Source organism: Lissotriton helveticus, chromosome 8, assembly GCF_964261635.1.
Source record: "Lissotriton helveticus chromosome 8, aLisHel1.1, whole genome shotgun sequence".
Lineage (NCBI taxonomy): Eukaryota > Metazoa > Chordata > Amphibia > Caudata > Salamandridae > Lissotriton > Lissotriton helveticus.
This window is the reverse complement of record NC_136069.1, coordinates 1,653,136,282-1,653,163,190: the sequence shown is the minus strand read 5'-3', so window position 1 is coordinate 1,653,163,190 and position 26,909 is coordinate 1,653,136,282.

The following is a 26,909-nucleotide window of genomic DNA, read 5'->3' as shown; positions in this document are numbered from 1 at the left end:
AGCGCTGAGAAATGCAAAACCTGTGTTTTAAAAGAACGGCAATGAGTTAATACCGCTGTGATTTTTGACTGCTCTGATTCTAATTCAAGATAATTCAAGATAAAACTTATTTATTTGAATCAAGCATTCTGGTGTGGACTCAGTCCTTGCGTGCACTTATTGTCTCAGTGGATGAGTGTGTTGTGTAGTCACTTTACACCTAAGCTCCGGGTGCCTGCCGGCTCGGTCCAAGCTACCCCCCGTGGACCTGGCGAACCCAGTTCCTACAATGGTGCTCTAGCATGAGCTGAGCCTGTCTGCAGCTTTCGGAACCATGTCCTTATAGCTGTTATAGGATATTGCCATACCATATACTCTTAAGTGCATTATGAACCTCACGGTTAAATGCTAACTCTGGTTTGGCTTTATCAAAACATGTCGTGTAAGGTGTCATACGCTTTGGTATACTACCCCCTCGCCAGTTCTGGCGACGGGGGTAGCATTTCACCCTTCTAGAGGGAGAAGACATGTTACTTCCATTAATCCCGGTTAAAGTTAACCAGAGCCTCAGCATCACAAAATGGATGCTGCTGCCACAGACACAAGTCTGACCTCCTGCTGCTGGGAGTCCTTCCAGCGAGGGAGGCTTGGACAATAGGTTTCCTGTCACAGGGAGGTGCTAGCACCACCCCAGACTGGCTATAGTGTATTGGGGCAGGGAGGGCTGAATGAAATGAGACACTGCCTGGGGCACGCAAGGTGTCCCATGCATAGTCCAGTTCAAACCGGTGCTGGGGCACTCCAGCCCCAGCTCTGGCCCTAAACTGGACAAAGGGAAAGGGGTGTAACCACCCCCTTCCTGGGTCCCACCTATAGGAGGGCCCTAGCAGGTAATCCAGCCCCTACATTTGGTATATAGGTAGGAGCTGAGTCCCAAGAATTTAGATTTATCCTGACTGAAACTCTGATACGAAACTCTGGACCTTCGACATCCTACTTGACGTAGAAGACTGAAGAATCTCCCTTGTGGTCAAGGAGTGACCACCCTGTGCAAGCAGGCACCATCAAGCGATCAATGGTTTGCTTTGTCGATGCTCCTTCCGGAGCCCAGGCACATAGCCTGACAAGACCCAGACTTCCAGACTTCCAACAGCCCGATCCACAGTCACAGCAGAGCTGAGACCCGTGAATGCGACGAGAGACGTGGGATCGGCCATCTTGGAAAGCCAGCAAATTGCTTTCCGTGCAACTTCTGAGGCACCCTCGAAGTTGTGCATTGGGGATTGATAAGCCCTAGCCCCGAGCACCAACTGCACCGAAGATCAGCCCTCCACACTCCACGAGTTCTGCGTGGGGCCCTTCTGCATTTTCCTGCTCGACGTGTCTGTCCGGTCACTTGCCCATTGGCTAGTGGCCTCTGTGACGACAAAACCTTTGATTTGAACCACTGGTCTGGTTGTTCTAGACTGGCCCCTGATCCCCTGAAAAGGAGCAGCCCATCAGACCTTGCTGGTCTGATTAAGAAGCCATCTTCCTTTTCTGCGTGGGTTGCCTTTGCCAAGGCTTGTTGACTCTAATCCAGAAGCCGACAGCGAGATCCTTTGTCGGACCGTCCACATCCAGTGCCTGGTTGTCGTCGACACCTCCTGGTCCACGTGGCTGCAGAGACAAGCTTCATGACATCACCTGATCGCATCCCGACATCGCCTGGTTCCTTCCTGGTTCCATCCTGGTCACTGGCTAGTGACCCAGACTCTGTCCCCTCTGCTTTCAGGTACTCTTCATCCTCGATCCACCCTTGGATCCACCCGGACATTTCTCTCCTGGTCGCCTGCAGCATCTTTCTCCAAGGCTCCATTGGGAACAGCGGCGAAACCCGACACACTTTGACACCTATGCACCCGCTTCCTGTGGGTGAGGTAACGCGAGTATTTTGGTACTCCTGTGGGTATTGACTATCCTAGTGTCCTAGTTTCAAGTAGCTTTTCCCTAGTCCACCCGGAAGTGTCCTAAAAGAACTAGTTTCCAATTCTTTCCTTCCCATCCTAACTCTATGGTAACTTGCGTGCGTGTAAAGACACTGCACGCACATCCCGTGGGCCTCCTGCTCTCCATCCATTGGTAGTACAGTGTAGCCCCAGTGATTCTCCAGGCCCTAGGCCCTTCCTTTGTTCGTGACGTGGTTCTTATACCACTATTTTAGTATATGGTTCGAAGTGCCCCTAGGGCATTACTGTATTTTGTGCAACTTATTGTATTTTAATTAAGTATCTTGCATTGTGCTGGCTCCTCTGACCTCATAAAGAGTTCAGAGGATTGTGTTAGAAATAAATACATATATATTTTGATATACAACCTGTGTGGTGTCCTTTCACTTGGTATTAAAGGGATTGCATATGGTAAAACAGCTGGCTTCACATGCCCTCTTGAGTTTAGCCTAAGACTGCTTTGTCCATGCTACCACTAGGATAGCTGGTCAATAAGGTTGACTTTACAACCATCACCATAAGGGTTGTTTGGACTGATACAAGGTGCCCACTAGAATAGTGGACATCACATATCAGGCCAACTTTTCACACATATCCACTCTTCTTGGGAAAACAATTGTGCTTTAAACTTGTCTTACTGTGGATTGTTCACATTTGATATCTATAAGTGTGCTGAGCTGTTTTTGTTGTATAGTGGGAGAGATGTGGCGGTGCTAGCTGAGTGGTGGGCCTCAGAGCTGGACACAGCAGCCAATGGTAGAAATGAGGCTGTGGTGGCTGTGTGGTGGACTGAGATCTGGAGTCAGCAGCCAGTGGGAAGACAGCTCTGTGCATTGATCCTGTCTTCTGTCACTTGCCCATATCTTTTTCTCTCCTTCCTTCTGGCTCTTCCCCCCAGAACCCTTCTTTCCATCTCTCCATCCCTCCCATTGCCATTTGTCCCAACATTTCCCATCCCTCGCTTCATTTATAGGTCTGACCACTGCTTTATGTCTGCCAAAGGCCATGCCATCTATTTTTTAAAACGAGATAACAAATAGTGCAGCGAAAGTGTGGGCTTAGGGTTGCCACTTCACCCATTGTTTTTACTGTGGTCTTCATGGTTTGCCATTGCTTGGGTGGTCTTTGGGTTGCCCCTTCACCTATTGGTTTTTGTGTGTTCTTCATGGTTTGCCCTTGCTTGGGTGGGCGTTGGGTTGCCCCTTCACCCATTGGCTTTCACCCGTTCTTCATGATTTGCCACTGCTTGGGTGGGCTTTGGGTTGCCCCTTCACCCATTGGTTTTTGTGTGTTCTTCATGGTTTGCCATTGCTTGGGTGGGCTTTTGGTTGCCCCTTCACCCATTGGTTTTTGTGTTTTCTTCATGGTTTGCCATTGCTGGGTGGGCGTTGGGTTGCCCCTCCACCCATTGGCTTTCATGTGTTCTTCATGATTTGCCACTGCTTGGGTGGGCTTTGGGTTGCCCCTTCACCCATTGGTTTTTGTGTGTTCTTCATGGTTTGCCATTGCTTAGGTGGGCGTTGGGTTGCCCCTTCACCCATTGGCTTTCACCTGTTCTTCATGGTTTGCCACTGCTTGGGTGGGCTTTGGGTTGCCCCTTCATCCATTGTTTTCCAGTGTTCTTCATGGTTTGCCTTTGCTTGGGTGGGCTTTGGGTTGCCCTTCACCGTTGGTTTTTGTGTGTTCTTCATGGTTTGCCATTGCTTGGGTGGGCTTTGGGTTGCCCCTTCACCCATTGGTTTTTGTGTTTTCTTCATGGTTTGCCATTGCTTGGGTGGGCTTTGGGTTGCCCCTTCACCCATTGGCTTTCACCTGTTCTTCATGGTTTGCCACTGCTTGGGTGGGCTTTGGGTTGTCCCATCACCCATTGGCTTGCATGTGTTCTTCATGGGTTGCCACTGCTTGGGTGGGCTTTGGGTTTCCCCTTCACCAATTGGCTTCCATGTGTTCTTCATGGTTTGCCATTGCTTGGGTGGGCTTTGGGTTGCCCCTTCTTCCATTGGTTTTTGTGTTTTCTTCATGGTTTGCCATTGCTTGAGTGGGCTTTGGGTTGCCCCGTCACCCATTGGCTTTCACCTGTTCTTCATGGTTTGCCATTGCTTGGGTGGGCTTTGGGTTGCCCCGTCTCCCATTGTTTTTCCTGTGTTCTTCATAGTTTGCCATTGCTTGGGTGGGCTTTGGGTTGCCCCTTCACCCATTGGTTTTTGTGTTTTCTTCATGGTTTGCTATTGCTTGGGTGGGCTTTGAGTTGGCCCGTCACCCATTGGTTTTCGAGTGTTCTTCATTGTTTGTCTTTGCTTGGGTTGGCTTTGGGTTGCCCCTTCACCCATTGGTTTTAGTGTGTTCTTCAAGGTTTGCCGTTGCTTGGGTGGGCTTTGTGTTGCCTCTTCACCCATTGGTTTTTGTGTTTTCTTCATGGTTTGCCATTGCTTGAGTGGGCATTGGGTTGCCCCTTCACCCATTGGCTTTCACCTGTTCTTCATGGTTTGCCATTTCTTGGGTGGGCTTTGGGGTGCCCCGTTACCCATTGGCTTGCATGTGTTCTTCATGGTTTACCACTGCTTGGATGGGCTTTGGGTTTCCCCTTCACCTATTGGCTTCCATGTGTTCTTCATGGTTTTCCATTGCTTGGGTGGGCTTTGGTTTGCCCCTTCACCCATTGGATTTTGTGTTTTCTTCATGGTTTGCCATTGCTTGGGTGGGCTTTGGGTTGCCCCTTCACCCATTGGTTTTCGAGTGTTCTTCATGGTTTGCCTTTGCTTGGGTGGGCTTTGGGTTGCCCCTTCACCCATTGGTTTTTGTGTTTTCTTCATTGTTTGCCACTACTTGGGTGGGCTTTGGGTTTCCCCTTCACCCATTGGCTTGCATGTGTTCTTCATAGTTTGCTACTGCTTGGGTGGGCTTTGGGTTTCCCCTTCACCCACTGGTTTTCGTTTGTTCTTCATGGTTTGCCATTGCTTGGGTGGGCTTTGGGTTGCCCCTTCACCCATTGGCTTTCACCTGTTCTTCATGGTTTGCCACTGCTTGGGTGGGCTTTGGGTTGTCCCATCACCCATTGGCTTGCATGTGTTCTTCATGGGTTGCCACTGCTTGGGTGGGCTTTGGGTTTCCCCTTCACCAATTGGCTTCCATGTGTTCTTCATGGTTTGCCATTGCTTGGGTGGGCTTTGGGTTGCCCCTTCTTCCATTGGTTTTTGTGTTTTCTTCATGGTTTGCCATTGCTTGAGTGGGCTTTGGGTTGCCCCGTCACCCATTGGCTTTCAACTGTTCTTCATGGTTTGCCATTGCTTGGGTGGGCTTTGGGTTGCCCCGTCTCCCATTGTTTTTCCTGTGTTCTTCATAGTTTGCCATTGCTTGGGTGGGCTTTGGGTTGCCCCTTCACCCATTGGTTTTTGTGTTTTCTTCATGGTTTGCTATTGCTTGGGTGGGCTTTGAGTTGGCCCGTCACCCATTGGTTTTCGAGTGTTCTTCATTGTTTGCCTTTGCTTGGGTTGGCTTTGGGTTGCCCCTTCACCCGTTGGTTTTAGTGTGTTCTTCAAGGTTTGCCGTTGCTTGGGTGGGCTTTGTGTTGCCTCTTCACCCATTGGTTTTTGTGTTTTCTTCATGGTTTGCCATTGCTTGAGTGGGCATTGGGTTGCCCCTTCACCCATTGGCTTTCACCTGTTCTTCATGGTTTGCCATTCCTTGGGTGGGCTTTGGGGTGCCCCGTTACCCATTGGCTTGCATGTGTTCTTCATGGTTTACCACTGCTTGGATGGGCTTTGGGTTTCCCCTTCACCTATTGGCTTCCATGTGTTCTTCATGGTTTTCCATTGCTTGGGTGGGCTTTGGTTTGCCCCTTCACCCATTGGATTTTGTGTTTTCTTCATGGTTTGCCATTGCTTGGGTGGGCTTTGGGTTGCCCCTTCACCCATTGGTTTTCGAGTGTTCTTCATGGTTTGCCTTTGCTTGGGTGGGCTTTGGGTTGCCCCTTCACCCATTGGTTTTTGTGTTTTCTTCATTGTTTGCCACTACTTGGGTGGGCTTTGGGTTTCCCCTTCACCCATTGGCTTGCATGTGTTCTTCATAGTTTGCCACTGCTTGGGTGGGCTTTGGGTTTCCCCTTCACCCACTGGTTTTCGTTTGTTCTTCATGGTTTGCCATTGCTTGGGTGGGCTTTGGGTTGCCCCTTCACCCATTGGCTTTCACCTGTTCTTCGTGGTTTGCCACTGCTTGGGTGGGCGTTGGGTTGCCCCGTCACCCATTGGCTTGCATGTGTTCTTCATGGTTTGCCACTGCTTGGGTGGGCTTTGTGTTTCCCCTTCACCCTTTGGCTTTGATGTGTTCTTCATGGTTTGCCATTGCTTGGGTGGGCTTTGGGTTGTCCCTTCACCCATTGGTTTTTGTGTTTTCTTCATGGTTTGCCATTGCTTGGGTGGGCTTTGGGTTGCCCCTTCACCCATTGGGTTTCGAGTGTTCTTCATGGTTTTCCTTTGTTTCGGTGGGCTTTGGGTTGCCCCTTCACCCATTGGTTTTTGTGTTTTCTTCATGGTTTGCCATTGCATGGATGGGCTTTGGGTTGCCCCTTCACCCATTGGTTTTCGTGTGTTCTTCATTGTTTGCTATTGCTTGGGTAGGCTTTGGGTTTCCCCTTCACCCATTGGCTTCCATGTGCTCTTCATGGTTTGCCATTGTTATGTTATGTTATGTTAATAATATTTATATGGCGCACAGCTGCCCCAGCGAAGGGGCGTCCTGGCACTATGAGAAGGTAAACACAACACAACATCGAAAGAGAGAGGGCACAAAAAACAACCTATGAATAAGCAAACAGAAAGGTTTTGATGGCGCGCCTAAATTGAAGAAGGTCATCAATTTCCTGGATCTCAGGGGGAAGCAGGTTCCACCACTTCGCTGCTAACACTCAACAGGAGCGGCCGCCCGTTCTACTCAACCTGAAGCGCGGGACCACTGCCAGGTTCTGACCCAAAGATCTCAGCGTTCGCAGAGGGACATAAGGTGTTAAAAGATTCGCCAGGATTTGGGGATACGTACCCCTGAGGATTTTAAATGCCAAGCAGAGAACCTTGAATTTAATCCTCTGATTTACGGGGAGCCAATGAAGCGAGTGCAGCGTTTTTGAAACCGAGCACCGCCTAGGCAGACCTACCACTACTCTGGCTGCAGCATTTTGTACTCGCTGCAGCCGGATGAGTTCAGACTGGTTTATCCCGGCCAAGAGCCAGCTGGCATAGTCCAGCCGGGACAGTACTGATGCCTGAACCACCAGCTGTCTGGTGGGGGCATCAAAAAATTTCAGTATAGGCCTAAGACCTCTAATAATGCCATAACAAGAGGCCGCCACCCTCTTGGTGTGGCAGATAAAGCTAAGTGTTGGATCAAGCCATACCCCAAGATTTTTTATCTCCGATACCGGAGAGGGGGTCACACCCAGTTCAGAAGGCCACCAGTTGTCACCCCACGGCCCCACTTGCTTGCCAACCACCATGACCTCTGTCTTCTTAGTATTCAACTGGAGTTAGAGTTCATCCAATTGGCCACTGCCCGTAAACCATCCCGGAACCTGAGAGCCTCCACATCAGAGTCCCCACTCAACGTGACCGCCAGCTGCGTGTCATCAGCATATGAGACCATCGTCAGGCCCCATTGCTTGACGACCGCAGCCAACGGTCTCACATAAAGATTAAATAGAGTGGGACTCAACGATGACCCCTGTGGAACCCCCAGGGCCAACAGATAAGGTTTGGATTTGCCAGGTGGAAACGCAACTTGGAACGACCTATCCATAAGAAAAGATCGAAACCAGCATAGGGCAGAGCCCTTGACTCCTACTTCCTCAAGTCGCTGAAGTAAAATCCTGTGCGAGACCGTATCGAACGCGGCACTAAGATCTAATAGTAACAGTGCCGCTGTCCGACCTGCATCAAGCACAGAACGCAGATGTTCGACCATGGAAAGTAGGGCCGTCTCCGTGCTGTGGCCCGCACGGAACCCATTCTGAGTTGGGTCTAGAATGTTAGCTCTGGTAAGATGGTCTGCCAGGATGCCGTTCACATGGGCCTCAGCAACTTTTGTAGCCCAGGGGAGCAAGGAGATCGGGCGATAGTTCTCAGGTTTGAGAGGATCAAGGGTAGCCTTCTTCAGAATGGGTGTGACTACGGCCTGCTTCCACCTAATGGGCACTACACCTGAAGATAGTGACAGGTTGATCAGAGACAACACCGGATTGCTGCATAGCGGCAGCATGTTCCTAAGCTGAACCGGTTTAAGCGGGTATGCAGGAGAACCCAACTTAATTTTTAGACTCAAGTGATCAAAGGCCTCCCTTGTCAAGGAAGGCAGGGTGTCAAGACACTCACTATCTCCCAAGATACAACTGGCTCGCTCTGGATTAGACGAAACTGTAGGGAAGGTTCGATAGATGGCTTGCACCTTCTCGAGAAAAAAAGAGGCCAGACCCTCACAGTGGGAATCCGAGCATATTTCTGCAGCTGTTGTCCTCTTAGCCATGAGGTCCTTTAAAACCTTGAATATAAGTTTCGAGGGGTTAGGGCTATTCAGAAACTCTTGAGCATAATAGGCTGCACGAGTTCTGCATACCGCTCTATGATAGATCTTCGTTTTAGCAAAGTAGCAAGCCTTGAGCTCAGGATCAAACGATTTTCTCCATAGCCTTTCAGCCTGCCTGCAAGCTTTTTTAAGGGAAGGGCGCGGGAGATCCAAGCACAAAAAGAGTCGTAGCCACCATCAACATTGGTGACAGGGCCCAGGGGTACTTTCTCCAACAAATGATAGAAGTCCTCTAATTTTAATTTATTCCACTGTCGTTTAAGAATTGTTCTGTCCTTAAAAATAAAAGGAGGTTCGGACATGGGAAAAATCATTTTCACCAGCATATGGTCGGTCCAAATCATCTGAATAGGACAGAGTACTCTAATTCCCTCTAAGTTGGTGAAGAACGGGTCGAGTATGTGACCATCTCGATGAGTGGGGGAGGTCACCAGCTGGGAGAACTACAAGGCCTCTAAATCTGCCAAAAAACTCCGAATAGAGGACAAGGACGGACAGTCCAGATGGAGGTTGAGGTCACCAAGGACGTTAAAATTCGCACATCCTAGTGCCTCTGTGCTGATTAAATCCGGGAGACCAGCCCGAAAGGCAGCATCGCAACCCGGGGGGCGGTATATTAGGAGGCCAGAAAAGGAGAAGTGGTGATTAAACGAAATTCTAAAAAAAGCACATTCACACCCTGGAAGTTTAAGGGCTTTCCATTCGCATGGATAACAGAGCTTAACGGCCATCGCAATTCCACCTCCTCTGGTACCCCGGTTAAGCGTAAAGATCGCATAGTCAGGGGGAAAGGCGAGGTTAAGTATGGAAGAGTCCGAATCCTGCAGCCAAGTTTCGGTCAGAAAAAGCACATCAGGGGACTCTAATTCAAGAAGATCATATATCTCCTGATAATGTTTTACCAGTGACCTAACGTTCAAATTCCAGATGTTAAGATCACGCATTCCTGGCATATGTTTCTGCCGCGATGGTAAATTGGGTGGGCTTTGGTTTGCCCCTTCACCCATTGGCTTTTCTGTGTTCTTCATGGTTTGCCATTGCTTGAGTGGACTTTGGGTTGCCCCTTCACCCATTGGTTTTTGTGTTTTCTTCATGGTTTGCCATTTCTTGGGTGGGCTTTGGGTTGTCCCTTCACCCATTGGCTTTCCTGTGTTCTTCATGGTTTGCCATTGGATGTATGACGTTACAACGCATGCTTTTACATCACATGCCTTTACAACGCGGTCCATTACAACGCATAGCGCTTTGGGGTGCTGGATAGTGAATAGTTTAATTTACTATTGCAACTCCAGTCCCCGTGGACACTAGGGAAGGTTATTGGATAGTAAATTAACCTATTCCCTATCCTAGAGCGCCCCCCAGAGCAATGCGTTGTAATAGTTTGCGTTGTAATGACCGCGTTGTAATGGTAGGGCGTTGTAAAAGTTTCGTTGTAACGGTTGTTCACCTTTGCCATTGCTTGGGTGGGCTTTGGGTTGCCCCTTCACCCATTGCGTTTCATGTTTTCTTCATGGTTTGCCATTGCAACCCATTGGCTTTTACCTGTTCTTCATGGTTTGCCACTGCTTTGGGTGGGCTTTGGGTTGCCCCTTTACCCATTGGCTTTCACCTGTTCTTCATGGTTTGCCACTGCTTGGGTGGGCTTTGGGTTGGCCCGTCACCCATTGGCTTGTATGTGTTCTTCATGGTTTGCCACTGCTTGAGTGGGCCTTGGATTGCCCCTTCACCCATTGGCTTGCATGTGTTCTTCATGGTTTGCCATTGCTTGGGTACGCTTTGGGTTTCCCCTTCACCTATTGAGAGGGTGGTGGTTGGAAGTTTGATGTGGCTGCTGCCACTCCCAGCTTGGTGTATTCTTCTGAGACAAACCACCCTACCTTGGCACCTGGAGCCCACCTCAAGTCCCTTCTCGTGGGTGTTTTCATCCTGCTACTGGTTACCCGTTGGTGGGGGGCTTCAAACACATCTTTGGTTAGACGGCAGGTGTGACAAAACATGCAGATCCTGTCTCAGAGCCAGATGTGACAGGACATATAGAATCTGTCTCAGAGCCAGATGTGACAGGACATGCAGGTTCTGTCTCAGAGCCAGATGTGATAGCCAGATGTCATAGGACATGCAGATCCTGTCTCAGAGCCAGATGTGACAGAACATGCAGATTCTGTCTCAGAGCCATGTGACAGGACATGCAGATTCTGTCTCAGCGCCAGATGTGCCAGGACATGCAGATTTTATCTCAGCGCCAGATGTGACAGGACATGCAGATTCTGTCTCAGAGCCAGATGTGACAGAACATGCAGAATTTTTCTCAGAGCCAGACGTGACAGGACGTGCAGCTTCTGTCCCAGAGCCAGGTGTGGCAGGGCATGCAGATTCTGTCTCAGAACCAGATGTGACAGAACATGCAGATTCTGTCTCAGCGCCAGACGTGACAGGACATGCAGATTCTGTCTCAGAGCCAGATGTGGCAGGACATGCAGATTCTGTCTCAGAGCCATGTGACAGGACGTGTAGATTCTGTCTCAGCACCAGATTTTACAGGACATGCAGATTCTGTCACAGAGCCATGTGACAGGACATGCAGATCCTGTCTCAGAGCCAGATGTGGCAGGACATGCAGATTCTGTCTCAGAGCCAGATGTGGCAGGACATGCAGATTCTGTCTCAGAGCCAGATGTGGCAGTAAATGCGGATTCTGTCTCAGAGCCATGTGATAGAACATGTAGATTCTGTCTCAGCACCAGATTTTACAGGACATGCAGATTCTGTCTCAGAGCCATGTGACAGGACATACAGATTCTGTCTCAGCGCCAGACGTGACAGGACATGCAGATTCTGTCTCAGCACCAGATTTTACAGGACATGCAGATTCTGTCTCAGAGCCATGAGACATGACATACAGATTCTGTCTCAGCGCCAGACGTGACAGGACATGCAGATTCTGTCTCAGAGCCATGTGACAGGACATACAGATTCTGTCTCAGCACCAGATGTGACAGGACATGCAGATTTTGTCTCAGAGCCAGACGTGGCAGGACATGCAGATTCTGTCTCAGAGCCATGTGACAGGACGTGTAGATTCTGTCTCAGCACCAGATTTTACAGGACATGCAGATTCCTTCACAGAGCCATGTGACAGGACATGCAGATCCTGTCTCAGAGCCAGATGTGGCAGGACATACAGATTCTGTCTCAGAGCCAGATGTGACAGGACTTGCCGGTTCTGTCTCAGAGCCAGATGTGGCAGGACATGCGGATTCTGTCTCAGAGCCAGACGTGACAGGACATGCAGATTCTGTCTCAGAGCCATGTGACAGGACGTGTAGATTCTGTCTCAGCACCAGATTTTACAGGACATGCAGATTCTGTCACAGAGCCATGTGACAGGACATGCAGATCCTGTCTCAGAGCCAGATGTTGCAGGACATGCAGATTCTGTTTCAGAGCCAGATGTGGCAGGACATACAGATTCTGTCTCAGAGCCAGATGTGACAGGACTTGCCGGTTCTGTCTCAGAGCCAGATGTGGCAGGACATGCGGATTCTGTCTCAGAGCCAGACGTGACAGGACATGCAGATTCTATCTCAGAGCCATGTGACAGGACATGCAGATTCTGCCTCAGAGCCAGATGTGACAGGACTTGCCGGTTCTGTCTCAGAGCCAGACGTGACAGGACATGCAGATTCTGTCTCAGAGCCATGTGACAGGACGTGTAGATTCTGTCTCAGAGCCATGTGACAGGACATGCAGATTCTGCCTCAGAGCCAGATGTGACAGGACATGCAGATTCTGCCTCAGAGCCAGATGTGACAGGACTTGCCGGTTCTGTCTCAGAGCCAGATGTGACAAAACATGCAGATTCTGCCTCAGAGCCAGATGTGACAGGACATACAGATTCTGTCTCAGAGCCAGATGTGACAGGACTTGCCGGTTCTTTCTCAGAGCCAGATGTGACAGGACATGCAGATTCTGTCTCAGAGCCAGATGTGGCAGGACATGCAGATTCTGTCTCAGAGCCAGATGTGACAGGACATGCAGATTCTGTCTCAGAGCTAGCGTTTGTTATTGGATGTGTTGGCTTTGAAGTGCAGATGTGTGTGTGTTTAGCAAGTGTGTGCTGATGTGTTACCTGTCACAAACAGCCATGAGCGTCCTTATGTCACACTCCGTTGACATGACGGCATGTTTTGGAATGTCTTGTTCTTTTTTTGTTGGCAAAGACACGGGCACACACGCCTTTGTTAAAGATGCGACACAATCTGGTCTTCTGGCAGAAAGCATCCAGCGTGTTTTATTCTGCTGTGCATGCCAGAGCGGATGAAACCCTCTGGAGGTCTCCCAGCAGTCCACTCTCGAGCCCCACCTGCCCCCTCTCGAATGATCTCCTAGTACACAATGCACCGGGTCTGTTTGCAAACTGACAGCCGCCAGAACATGAGCTTGCAGGAGACAAGCTCTTATGTGAATCTGATGTCTCTGCTTGATGTACCTCCAGTTGTTAATGGGTGCATTACATCAATACAGTATTTTCTCTGTAGAGTCTTTCATGTAAAGTTTTCGTTTCTTTGAGTTGATTCATTTTTTTTCTATCTTTTGATAACAATATTTAAGAGAGCTTAATTGTAAATTGCTTTCAAGATCAAATCAATATTATTTTGATCCCTTGTCGCTGGGCCCACTCTTCTTTGATGGCATTTTATCTCATAAAGCTGCAGTTTTTTCTGCAAAGAGATCCTACTCTTACCTCCAATATTGTTATACACCAACATGGTGCTTCTGTGTGGGATTTTCACACTTAGTGGCAACACACACAAATGAGGAAACTATTCCCAAACCCCTAAAGAAAATCCAGAGCTATTGGATTCTTTATTTTATTGTGCTTTGTTCTTTTATTTTTGAATCTCTTCTCTCTGTCCTTCTTTCTTGTCTGGCTACTGATGAGGACTCTTCCTGGGTTCAACGTCATTTCCTTTGTCTCTTTGTTTCCTATGTCATGTCTGATTTCTTCCATTGTCACAGTTTCCCCCGTCTTCCCTTCCTGTCTACCTTTTCTTCCACTCTCTCACCATTATAACAGGGTAAAGACTGATGACGAAAAATAAATACATCCTGAGTGGGTACTGGGGCCCAGCACCTAAAACCACCAGCAGAAATTAAGCTCTGACTGCAGAACACAGAGAGCTTCTGTTTAGCCACAATTCATCAGTCGCAGGGGGTGATGGGAGGGCCAGATGCCACAATGACAGGGCTCTCAAGCAGAACGCTGGGCTACTCCTAGTGAAAAGTAGTTGTGAACAATATCTCTTGTAGAAAAGTGAATTGCCAGGCGAAGCAAATTCTCTCACCACCGTGCCAGCTGGCAACCAGTCGGGCAAACACACTCCCTCCAGAAACCCTCCTCTGCTGAGTAGCGTAGAGATTTCGGCCATGGCTAAATCTCCGCCACCAGCCTGAATCTCCACCTCTTGGCCGTAAGTCCCACCTATGGGCAGGAAATCCCACCTCCGGGCCGGAAGTCCCACCTCCCGGCCCGGAATCTCCGGCCCGAGTACGGACGTAAAGTTAGTAGTCGTAAATTCATTCTGTGAATACCAAAAGTAGTAAGTGCATTCTGTGAATACCAAAATAAGTAAGTTTAGGATTTTGTCTTAAATTAATTGTGTTAATCGGGCCCAAAATCACAATACAGCTCAAAAACCAATTCAATAACATTAAAGGGATTTTATCATTAGGAATAACCCAACATAAAACATGGTCTCAGTCAATTGTGAGGTGTAGTGTTTCATATTGCCACCTCCATTCTATTCCACACTGTGGCTGCATGGGCAGTCGGTGAAGGTTCCTGCATGTTACTCATAAGTGGCTTCTCGAGTCTTCTTTCCACTCTCGGGGCAGAGCACGACTGCCCCCTCAAGGCTACCTCCTGCCCCTCCAGGCCAAAGGGGAAGGGTGGAAGTCAGTTGCCTTGTGCATGCGGATACAGTGCATGGCTTCCAACTTCACAGAGTTCCTTTGCGGGTCTCTCTAGATTGCATCTCGTCTGCCGGCAGTCTCTTTTCCAAATCCTTCAGACCTACCTAAACCCGTGGATAACCCCCACCTTCCCAGCTATTGTTCAGCTTTTAGTGTTGTATTGTATGTATGTATGTATATATATATATATTCACTGAAAAAACCATAGGTTATAGACCATATATAGTTAGGAATTAGCATTTAAAAAACCTTATTTTACTTACACAAAACCATTGAAATTCCATATATAGTTAGTTGCACTAACTATATATCGCGCACCCGCAATCCACTGCTGATCATGTCACATATTACATCATTCATGACATGGTCAGTGACATCACTGATGACATCACTGATGACATCTCAAATGACATCACTGATGACATCACTGATGACATCTCAAATGACATCACTGATGACATCACTGATGACATCTCAAATGACATCACTGATGACTACATCCAGTGACTGTATAATTCTGTAAAGTTAAAATATGTCTTACATATTGAAGAATGAGTGGATGTATAAGTGTCTTGATGAAGGATTTAGTAGGGGCATGGCTGACTGTATGAGTGACAGATTAAATGTGTCTCACTGAGTGCATGGGTTAGTGACTAAACTGTCTTAATTTGTGCATCATTATGTCTGTTGTTCTGTAAACTGCTGCATGTGTTGATCATTAGCTATATGATTAACTGTATGGGTTATTGATTGGTTGCCCAAGCATTTGTATGGGAGACTGAGTGTGTGTGTGGGTGGCTGGGAGGTGTATGACTCTCTGCATAGATGTGTGAGCAGTTGATTGACTAGATGTATGGGTTCAAAAGTGCATGTGGAAACAGCTCTATGGGCGGTTGACTGTGTGCATGAGTGTATTGGTGAGTGAATGGATATCTCAGTGCTACATGTCAAAGTAAGTACATATGTAAAACACAGTACATGTGAGAGTTGACATATATAAATAACTGTGCATAAGAGCCAGTGAATGTGTGAGTGGCTGTATGGATCATTGTGAACTTGTATCCAGGATTGTATAAGTGAGTAAATATGTTTTAGTATATGTTTGAATAAGTAAGGTGTGTATAACTGTATAGTTGAGGAAATGGAGGTGTGATTGATTCTTTGCATGACTGACTAAGTGTCTGAGTAACTCCATGGATGAGTGACAGTCTATGAGTGTCTGTTTACACTGAGTGTATCTAAGGTTATATTAGAGTCTGAAGAGGTTCATCGTATTATCACATGAATGATGTCATCAGTGATGTGATCAGTAATGTCAAATGAGATGTCATCAGTGATGTCATCAGTGATGTCATTTGAGATGTCATCAGTGATGTCATCAGTGATGTCATTTGAGATGTCATCAGTGATGTCATCAGTGATGTCATCAGTGATGTCATCAGTGATGTCATCAGTGATGTCACTGACCATGTCATGAATGATGTAATATGTGACATGATCAGCAGTGGATTGCGGGTGCGCGATATATAGTTAGTGCAACTAACTATATATGGAATTTCAATGGTTTTGTGTAAGTAAAATAAGGTTTTTTAAATGCTAATTCCTAACTATATATGGTCTATAACCTATGGTTTTTTCAGTGAATTTTCAAGGTTTTGTAAATGCTAATTCCTAACTATATATGGTCTATAACCTATGGTTTTTTCAGTGAATTTCAATGGTTTTTTAATAGCAAATATCATAAGCTGTCGAATGTCAAGTACGTGGTAAGTGAAAACATTTTCGTGTTTATGCACACTGATCTGCTTTGAATGGTGCCCCCCCCCCTCATTTCTATTAGGAGTACTCTCTCTTTGCAGATAGTGAAAGGTAGTTAACGCAGGCCTTTGCCCCCGTTGTAATCCGTCGTGCCTGCTTCTCTCTCCATTTGATTGATTGTTATCCAAGTATTTACTGTTTTAGAATTAGTTCTCTTTGGTTCATTCTCTATTTACAAACAAACACAGAGTCGCAATACTCTGTTTAGTCTTTGCAGATAACGAAAAATCGTGTAAAAAAAAAGAAAAGGAATCGAGCAAAATCAGTAGGCCACTAATGGGATCTCTTTTTGACCTCGCTAAAATAGAAACATTAGGAACAACCCCTCATGACAAATACAAAACTAGTGAGATGAACTGAACTCCACACAATGATGGCTGCAAAACAGCTCGGCTCCGCCACCCACCCCGCCCAAAATAACGATAAAGAGCGGCTGCCATGATTGGTTGCGGAATGCCCACGACGGAGCTACGAAATGGTGCTGCTCTCATGCTAACCCCAGCTTCAGTCTGAAACATCCAGAAACACTGTAGACTACCAATTCGATCAGTTCCGGTAGCGCCCCAATGTAACCCGGTAGAGAAGAACTAGCCCTCCCCTCTTTGACTGATGGTTCTTGTTGCCTGTCCCTTCTGTTGTCATTTAACAGAACTATTTAGCCTGCTGAAAGGGGTTGTGTTCCGACCGCTGGTTGGTGGAGACATTTTGACTATATTCTGGACTTGCGTTGTCGCGTAATGCGTCATATGACGCGCCGCGTTAGCGCATCCGGAAGTCATCCGGGGCGCGCAGCGCGTAACGTAAGCATAACAAGTCATGTGACTTGTTAATAAAACTTTTCATTGGTTCATTTTACTTTTCTTATTGTAATGATGAAAGGCTTGGTCATATGACCTAAAAATTACGCTTTTCATTACTTCCGAACATTATTTTTTCTTAAATATATGTTATAATGTTCCAGGCTAATGTACTTTCCCGGAAATTTTACAACTGTCCTGCAAGTAAAATATATTCTTTTTTCGAGAAAAAGAGCGTTTCTTCGTCCCATGACGGAGCCGTTGAGCAAAAGAGGGTCGACCTGCTGTCTTAGTCGCCGATACGCCTGAATATGAGATTCTTATCGATCACTTTATGTTGCAGGAATAGAAAACACAACAGCCCTTGACCATTTATCTTTACTGCGTTCCTTCGTATTATACCTTTTACCCTTCATGTAATTGGTCTGCTTTATTTCACTTGCCTTTTAATGATTCTAAAACAGTGACTATTATTAAAAACTTTACCAATGTATATACTACTACCATGTTTTCTTTTAAAAACCTTTATTGTGAAAATTTCATTATACAAATACGAGCCTATAACCACGTGGGCCTGCCACGGAGCAAACTGTAATCGTATATGATGAATAGACATTTACACTGTAGAGGAACGTAACGGGCGGGCCATTAGGTTGCAAGAACTAAGGTGTCTAACAGTTACGGAATCGGTGGACGTACATTTTATAATTAAAATACGACAGGGCCAGTTACAATAAAATTATCTAGATATACATTTGCGGGCAAGTACCATGGGTGACGTTAATTCGAACTTTCAACAGTACAGTAATCAATAACACATCAGAACTTAATATCAATAGGGATGTCGAAATATTCAATCAATTCTCGTCCCCGCCCGCCATGTGCTTCAAAACTGCATACGTATCTCATGATTTCAAGGTTCTGCAACCAGTACACAACAAGGAGTTACGAGTCCCATTTATTCCGGCGCCATTTTGGGCGAGGACGGGCAGGTCCAGGATATAGTCAAAATGTCTCTACCAACCATCGACTATGATGATGTTCATATGCTGTATTTATTAGAGTAACACTCATCTGTCCACATGAAATTAATTTGCCACAATCTAAACATGTCATTTTAATCTTTCCAAAGTTCTTCTAAATATTTGGGACCGTTCCCCTTGCCTCTGAAGCTCTCAGTGCCACTTCTTTGATGAATGTACTAGCAGGCCAGAGGTTCTCCTCCAAATCTCTCTTTTATGCAGCACTATAATTAATTGGTGCCACCTCTCCATATGACGATGCATGGTATAGTTACCACAACTATATATTTTTTCGGTTCCTCTGGAGAGTTCATCGTGGCAGATGAAGCGTGTAACGTACCGGGCAATTACCTTTTTTTGCATGTACAGGAAAGGAAAAAAAAATCGAGCGTCCGAGTTCTAAGGTGTCCCAGGGCCATTTTAGTGGACCAGGCCCAAATCCAAAGAACAGGCCGCCATTTTGAGAGTCCTCTTGCAGCCGCCTGTCGCTGTAGCATCAAGAGCAGCCGAAACTCAGCTGAATGGCAACTGAAATGGTAAAGGGGCGCCCCACTACAGCAGACGAGCCTCCACCTAGGAAGGCCCATTCACGCCGGCTCCCCCTCCCCCTTCGGGCACCCCACGCCGTTATTCGGAGCAGTATTGTAGGATGGCCACACCAGTGCGGCAACTTGCTAGACATCACCTCGGTGGTAACCGAATCTCAACGCCTTGTGGTGTCTTCTATTCAGAAAACATTGTTATGCTGCCTTCGACCTATTCGCCGCAAGTGCCCACACAACTCAACTGCATAGCTTGCTAGACACCACCTCGGTGCCATCCGGATCTTGGAATCTCAGCGCCTTTTGGTGTCTTCTCTTCAGAAAATATTGTTGCGCTGCCTTTGGCCCCATTCGCACATCAGTCCGCTACTGACGCCATCTCACAGGCTAATGGGGCGCCCCACGCCGACTTTCAGCATTGTAGGATGACCACACCAGTACAGCAACTTGCTAGACATCACCTCGGTGCCATCCGGATCTCGGCGCCCCACTGCAGATGAAGTGCCTCTCAACTATGAAACCACCACGGTGACATCCGGATCTTGGCGCGTTGTGCTGCCTTCGGCCTATTCGCACATCGGTCTGCTACTGACGCCATCTCACAGGCTAATGGGGCGACCCACGCCGAGTTTCAGCATTGTAGGATGACCACACCAGTACAGCAACTTGCTAGACATCACCTCGGTGCCATCCGAATCTTGGCATCTCAACGCCTAGTGGTATCTTCCATACAGAAAATATTGTTACGCTGCCTTTGGCCCCATTCGCACATCAGTCCGCAACTTAGACATCACCTCGATGCCATCCGGATCTTGGCATCTCAGCGCCTTGTGGTGTCAGTCAGAAAATATTGTTGCGCTGCCTTTGGCCCCATTCGCACATCAGTCCGCTACTGACACCATCTCACAGGCCAACAGGGCGCCCCACGCCGACTTTTACCATTGTACGATGGCCACACCAGTGCCACAACTTGCTAGACACCACCTCGGTGCCATCCGGATCTTGGCATCTCAGCGCCTTGTGGTGTCTTCAAATCAGAAAATATTGTTGCGCTGCCTTTGGCCCCATTCGCACATCGGTCCGCTACTGACGCCATCTCACAGGCCAACGGGGCGCCCCACGCCGACTTTCAACATTGTAGGATGGCCACAGAAGTGCGACAACTTACTAGACACCACCTCGGTGCCATCCGGATCTTGGCGCGTTGTGCTGCCTTCGGCCTATTCGCACATCGGTCCGCTACTGACGCAAACTCACAGGCCAACGGGGCGCCCCACGCCGACTTTCAGCATTGTAGGATGGCCACACCAGTGCGGCAACTTGCTACACACCACCTCGGTGCCATCCGGATCTTGGCATCTCAGCGCCTAGTGGTGTCTTCTATTCCGAAAATATTGTTGCGCTGCCTTCGGCCCCATTCACACATCGGTCCGCTACTGACGCCATCTCACAGGCCAACGGGGCGCCCCACGCCGACTTTCAGCATTGTAGGATGGCCACACCAGTGCGGCAACTTACTAGACACCACCTCGGTGCCATCCGGATCTTGGCGCGTTGTGCTGCCTTCGGCCTATTCGCACATCGGTCCGCTACTGACGCAAACTCACAGGCTAACGGGGCGCCCCACGCCGACTTTCAGCATTGTTGGATGGCCACACCAGTGCGGCAACTTACTAGACACCACCTCGGTGCCATCCGGATCTTGGCGCGTTGTGCTGCCTTCGGCCTATTCGCACATCGGTCCGCTACTGACGCAAACTCACAGGCCAACGGGGCGCCCCACGCCGACTTTCAGCATTGTAGGATGGCCACACCAGTGCACCTTACTAGACACCACCTCGGTGCCATCCGGATCTTGGCGCGTAGTGAAGCTGCAGCAGCTGCAAATAAGCTTCAGACAGTGTTACAACCGCTGCTCAGAACTCTCAACTATGACACCACCTCGGTGCCATCCGGATCTTGGCGCGTTGTATTGCCTTCGGCCTATTCGCACATCGGTCCGCTACTGACGCCGCCTCACGTGCCAACGTATTTTCTCCGCATTTTATACCCTATGCCGCATAACAGGTCATGTGACTTGTTTATAAAACTTTTCATTGGTTCATTTTACTTTTGGTTTCCTAATGATGGAAGGCTTGATCATATGACCTAAAAACAACACTTTTCATTGGATGAAAACTTTTTTTTTTTTCCCAAACGATGAAAGCCCCACCTTGTTTCTGGATGTTTCAGACTGAAGCTGGCGTCAGCATGAGAGCACCACCATCTCGTAGCTCCGTCGTGGTCATTCCGCGAGCAATCATGGCAGCCGCTCCCCACCAGAAGCCTGCAGGAGTCGGGGCCCCCAAAACTTTTGATGAATTCTCAAGGCGGAGGGGACGCTTTCGAGAATGGGGTCCAAGACCTAGCCGACAAGCGTCCGATTTCCAAGGTGTCCCAGGGCCATTTCAGTGGACCAGGCCCAAAAAGGAAACAGCCTGCCGCCATTTTGAGAGTCCTGTGACAGCCGCCTATCGCTGCACCGCAAGAGTGGGCGCAACTCAGCTGAATTGCGGCTTTTGACACAGTGGACCAAAAACGGACGGAATGGCAACTGAAACGGTAAAGGGGCGCCCCACTACAACAGATGACACTCCACCTGGAGAGGCCCGTTCACGCCGCCTCCCCCGGGGCGCCCCACGCCGTTATTCGGAGCAGCATTGTAGGATACCAAAACCAGTGCGGCAATTTACTGGACATCACCTTGGTGCCATCGTTCTGCTGCCTTGGAACTATTCGCACAACAGTTTGCTACTGATGACCCACCCCCCGCGACGCCCCACGCCGGAAATCTGGACGTTGTGCTGCGTTGGGACTATTCGCACAGCCGACCGCTACTTCGTTGTTTTTCCCTAAAAATGTTTATATAATAATAATAATAATAAAGGGGCTTGTAAAGCGCACTGGTGACGCCATCCCGGCGTGTCCCCGCGCTGTGGAGAGAGAGACAGAGCAGACCGAACCGATACTACTGAGTGAACAGGTGGGTTTTTAGAAGCTTCCTGAAAACCGTTTCGGTCGTGGCCATCCTAATGTCGATGGGAAGGATATTCCACTGGTTGGCTGCCAGCACACGGATGTTATTACTATTTTTGTTTTCTTGTATATATTTATAAATTATTAAAGTTTTATAATCTTACTACTTTGTCGGAGTGCTATATATTTTTAATGTGACACATAATTGTAAAAACTTTGATGTACAAAGAGTCATCCCTGGAATCTTCCGCTTCAGGCTCGGTCCCCTCCCCAATCACAATACAGGATGGTTTTCAGATAATAGCAACGCTTCTGCTGTGACGGATCTCATCGAGTGTGGGCCTTGATCTACTATAACTCCTTTGAAGAGGGGTGATTCCTTACAGCTGTGGCCATAAACTACATCTGCAGGGCTAGCTGATACCCTAGGACCAGCCTGGACAATCGGACACAGAGGAAAAGGAGTGTCAGAGGGTGCGGTAGTGAATAGGGCGAAAGGGAGGTGTCGGGCGGGCACAGGGTGTGATTCTCAGGGAAGAGCAGCGCAGATGGGGGGAGGTTTATTACCCATGCATAAGACAGAGAGCGGGGGTGACCACTGCCTGGGGGAGATGCTTGTGAGGGTGGGGAGCCATGCTAAGGATCGACAGCGTGCACAGAGTGGGTCTGGTCAAGGCATCTAAAATGGCTGCCGTGCACGACAAAAGTGTGGCATTTGAAAAAAGACAAGATGGCGCAGACAATGTTTTTCAACACTTCCTGATTTCCTTCGAATCGAACGTTAACAGACGTTGGGGCATATTACCAAAGTTAAGCGATATTTATCCCTAACGATGCTTAGCAACGATTTTTTTACCGTCAGAAATTATCGCAGATAAACCTTGCTATTATCAAGGTTTATCGCAAATACGATAAAAAACGACCGCAATGCATTAATATCGCTGAAAACTCAGCGATATTCATGCATTACCGAGCTAATGCTCTTAGCCATGTTATCCACCTCCCATTGGATAACATGGCTAAGAACTGCTCAGGGCAGGTGCTAGCTTTTGGAGATATTCGCGCTTATCTCGAATATTTCCAAAAGTTGATAATAGGAGATAGCGATGTTAGCGACTGTTTCCAGTCGCTAACATCTTGGCATGCCCACTTTGCATGTCATTAGTGATAAATATCACTCACATGCAAAGTGGGGCCCAAGATGGTCGCTATCTCCTACTAGCCGTCGCTAACTGGTGTTAGCAACAGCTAGGTAATACAGATATAATTTTATCTCCGCGAAGCGGAGCGCTGTTACAGATATATATCTTGTTTTTGAACGTTAATTTCTCAAAATGCACTGAAGCACATATATTGAGACCTAGCAAAGGCACATCGGGCTACCAGTCCCTAATATTTTACCAAGTTTCGTGCAAATCCATTCAGCCGTTCGATTATTATTATTATTATTTTTTTTTGCCCCGTGGGGCCCTTTTAAAACCTCCACATCAAACCTAGGGGGTCAGCGAGGATCTACTATGCCCCCTTATGGTCATTTGCCCCTTCGCTTTGGCCTCCTCTTGTCTCTCGATCCTACCGAGAGACAAGATGGCGGCCGCTACGGACTGTTTGGAATGTTTACAGACACCGGAGAGCCAATCAGCTTCGCTTCGCAAAGCTCCGTAACGCGAAAAGTACGCGAAGCGGTGCGCTGTTACAGATATATATCTTTTTTTGAACGTTAATTTCTCAAAATCCACTGGAGCACATATATTGAGATCTAGCAAAGGCACATCGGGCTACCAGTCCCTACAATTTTGCCAAGTTTCGTGCAAATCCATTCAGCTGTTCGATTATTATTATTTTTTATTTTTTTTGCCCCGCGGGGCCCTTTTAAAACCTCCACATCAAACCTAAACGGTCAGGGAGGATCTACTATGCCCCCTTATGGTCATTTGCCCCTTCGGTTTGGCCTCCGCTTGTCTCTCGATCCTACCGAGAGACAAGATGGCGGCCGCTACGGACTGTTTGGAATGTTTACAGACGCCGGAGAACCAATCAGCTTCGCTTCACAAAGCTCCGTTGCGCGAAAAGTACGCGAACTGGAGCGCTGCCCGGTCCGCTGTTACAGATATATATCTTTTTTTAAACGTTAATTTCTCAAAATCCACTGGAGCACATATATTGAGACCTACAAAAGGCACATCGGGCTACCAGTCTCTACAATTTTGCCAAGTTTCGTGCAAATCCATTCAGCCGTTCGGGCTAAAAGTGAGGCCAACCGCCCTATGGAAAACTCAATGTTAAAAACACGTTTTGGGACCCCCCTTTTTTCTCGACCCCCCCTGGACGAACCCCCCCCCCAATTTTCAGGGGCTGCTCAGAAACAAAATGTGCCATTTTCCTGAACATTTCAGCCAATTCCGTCCACAAACGCCAAAGTTATTAGACATAGAATTTTCAAAAAACCCATAGAGAAAAAATCCTAACTATATATACCTACTGGCGACCGCCAGTAGGTAATATATAGTACAAACCTATCTAAAAGGCAACATAACTGAGTTATTCTTTTACATTAAGAGCTGTTAGCACTCTCTGCCGAGTGCATTAATCACTATTAATTGTCTGTCACACAATTATAGTCCCGGCCGAATGTGGCGCACTTAATGTTGGGAAATGCGTGATGGCATGTGAACAGTAAAGGTACCAGCACCCATCTCCCCAACTGAGCCAACAGGCAAACAAAGGTAACGAAAGCAAGATGCGTCATGGAAACTTTACTGGAGCACCTCACACCCCATGGCATCAACGAAAGACCAGAAGAAACAGAGAACCTACAGGAGTATGCAGTTAAACTCATACAGGGTATGCAGATATCCTGCCTCACCAGTCCAGGCCTCAAAGCCTTCCGCTGGCTCAAACTCACATAACGAGCTGCCTTGAAAACTCACTCACTGATTCCCTAGAGTGCATTTTGGCAGCAAAACCAGGCGATGACAAGGAGCTAAGAAGGCAGGCGAGGTCACTGCCAAGACTGAACAGGGTCACAAACAGGCTGGGTGCAAGAGTTGGAGGTTTTGGGACCAAGAAAGGTTCTTAGAAAGGGTGGCTTCACCCAGGCCCCAACCCCATGACCTAAGCCTTGTGGTTTTTGGAGCCCCCCCCATGCAGCCTGACCCACCCTGGCACCAGAAGGAAAAGCAGACCAGTCATACTTGTCCAGTAGGTCACAGCATCGACAGAGAGATAAACGGTTAAGGGGGGTCCGAGGGGAAAAAATTATTATAGACCTACTGGTACCTAGTCCCCCAACTAGACACTAAAACACACGGAAGGTACAGAAGGTCTCAGAAATACAGAGGGAGAGAAAAGAAAATAGCAAATCTCTCTATTGGGACCTAATAGTGTCCTCTTTACATGCCCAGAATACACAGTTAATCTGGAAACAACCAAGAAAACAAAAACAAGAGAAGATGCACAAGGAGAGGAAAAAGATACCCATCAGCCCACTCATAAGTGGAATCTCGTCATCTGGGTATATGTTGGTAAATGGTTTTCTCTAGGGTCTGCCTTGGAAACAATCCATAGGACTGCCTAGTGATGGACCCAGAACATTTCACCAACAGATGACAGTATATGAGCGGGAGGGGTTGAGGTTGCAGTGCTCAAAGAAAAGGAAGAAGAAAAGGAAAATAATCCAAGTGATTCTAAAAATACCTACGATGATGTCATGAAATACTTTATTAGGGCTGACCATCAAAGTGGTATGGTTAAAAACAGTATGCTGATAGCATGTAAGGAATTGCTACCCACCAATGTTGTTATTCGGTCAACATGTTTCAGCCTCAAGGGCTTTCGTCAGGACCTATGGTGCTACTGCAACACTTACCTAAGTGATGTGAAAGTGGGATCTACATCTGCTTTCCAAACTGAAAAGAGTGTATCTTCTCCTGCATAGACACAATACAAAAGACAGAAACAGAGACATGGAAAAATTATGTCAACAAAAAGAAGTGCACAGACTGCAAACTCTCGTTTCTATGGTCTTTATAATATGGCTATGAACATTTGAAAGACACTCACCCTTATTGTGGGGAGAGAAAACCTCACCTCACCTGGCCACTGCTCAGGAAGAAAGGGAGGCCACGCACTGGAAATAAACAGAACACTTAGAAAGTTATAACCAGTGGTAGTAGAAACACAATCTACAGACAAGAAAAACTGGATTCAAAACACATAAATCAGAGACACACATGGTGACACAATGGCCAGACTGGTTTCCTCTTGCATCAGGAAAGTATACCACAAAGCCTCACTGACTGCACTGCTTGCACAAACCTGTAGACCTATAAAGTACAAAGGCCCAGGTAGCCAGCCGCAGTCACTGGGAATAGAGGCGCCTACTCCTGTGCTTTCCACCTAGTACTCAAAGACCAAAGACCAAAGCAATAATGCTATTGACTGTACCACCACCACTGACCTCTCCGTCGTTGCCTCGGAGTGAAAACTGAGCCGAGGGGGAGGCGACGACTGATGGTCACACGCGATGTTAAATACACTGCAGGCACAGCATCGAGCCTGGGTTGAGAAGATACATGGTCAGCGAGTCTGGATAGCACTTGACCCAGGTACTGAGAGTGTTGTGAGTGGTGAATTAGGCCACTCAGAGTCACCCTGCCGAGGAGCCCGCCTCTGGGAATCTGGGCTGTTGTGGGGCGGTGAGTCCTCGTCAGGCCTTGTAGACCCAGCAGCTCTCCTGGGGTATGAACTCCAGGAGAAGAGACATAGCCCTTGAAATCAGGGTCACCACAAGTGTGTGTCGGCATCCAAGAGTGACAGATCCACCACACCAGCGTGTCCCGATTCCCGCAGGTGCCCCGCGACATGACCACTGGCAATCACATCACTGGCACGAGTGCTCTGATCTATATTTGTCTGATCCCTTTCTGTCCACTATTACTGGCCAGGCTGGACACCTTATCTCTTTCCCAGGTATGAGGTATATATTACACAAAAAGGCCCACTCTGTTGTGTTCTCTGTGCTGTCACACCAACAGCTTCACATAAGTAACCAAACTCATACAAGACAACTAGTGTACCAGCCGCAAGGGGCAGGACGCTCTCATGGGCCTGAAGAAGGACCACGAACATGAATGGTGCCGCAACCTATCTGTAGAGATTTCATTGCACATTTTAATTTTGCTGCATTACGTTGTGATGCAGGGG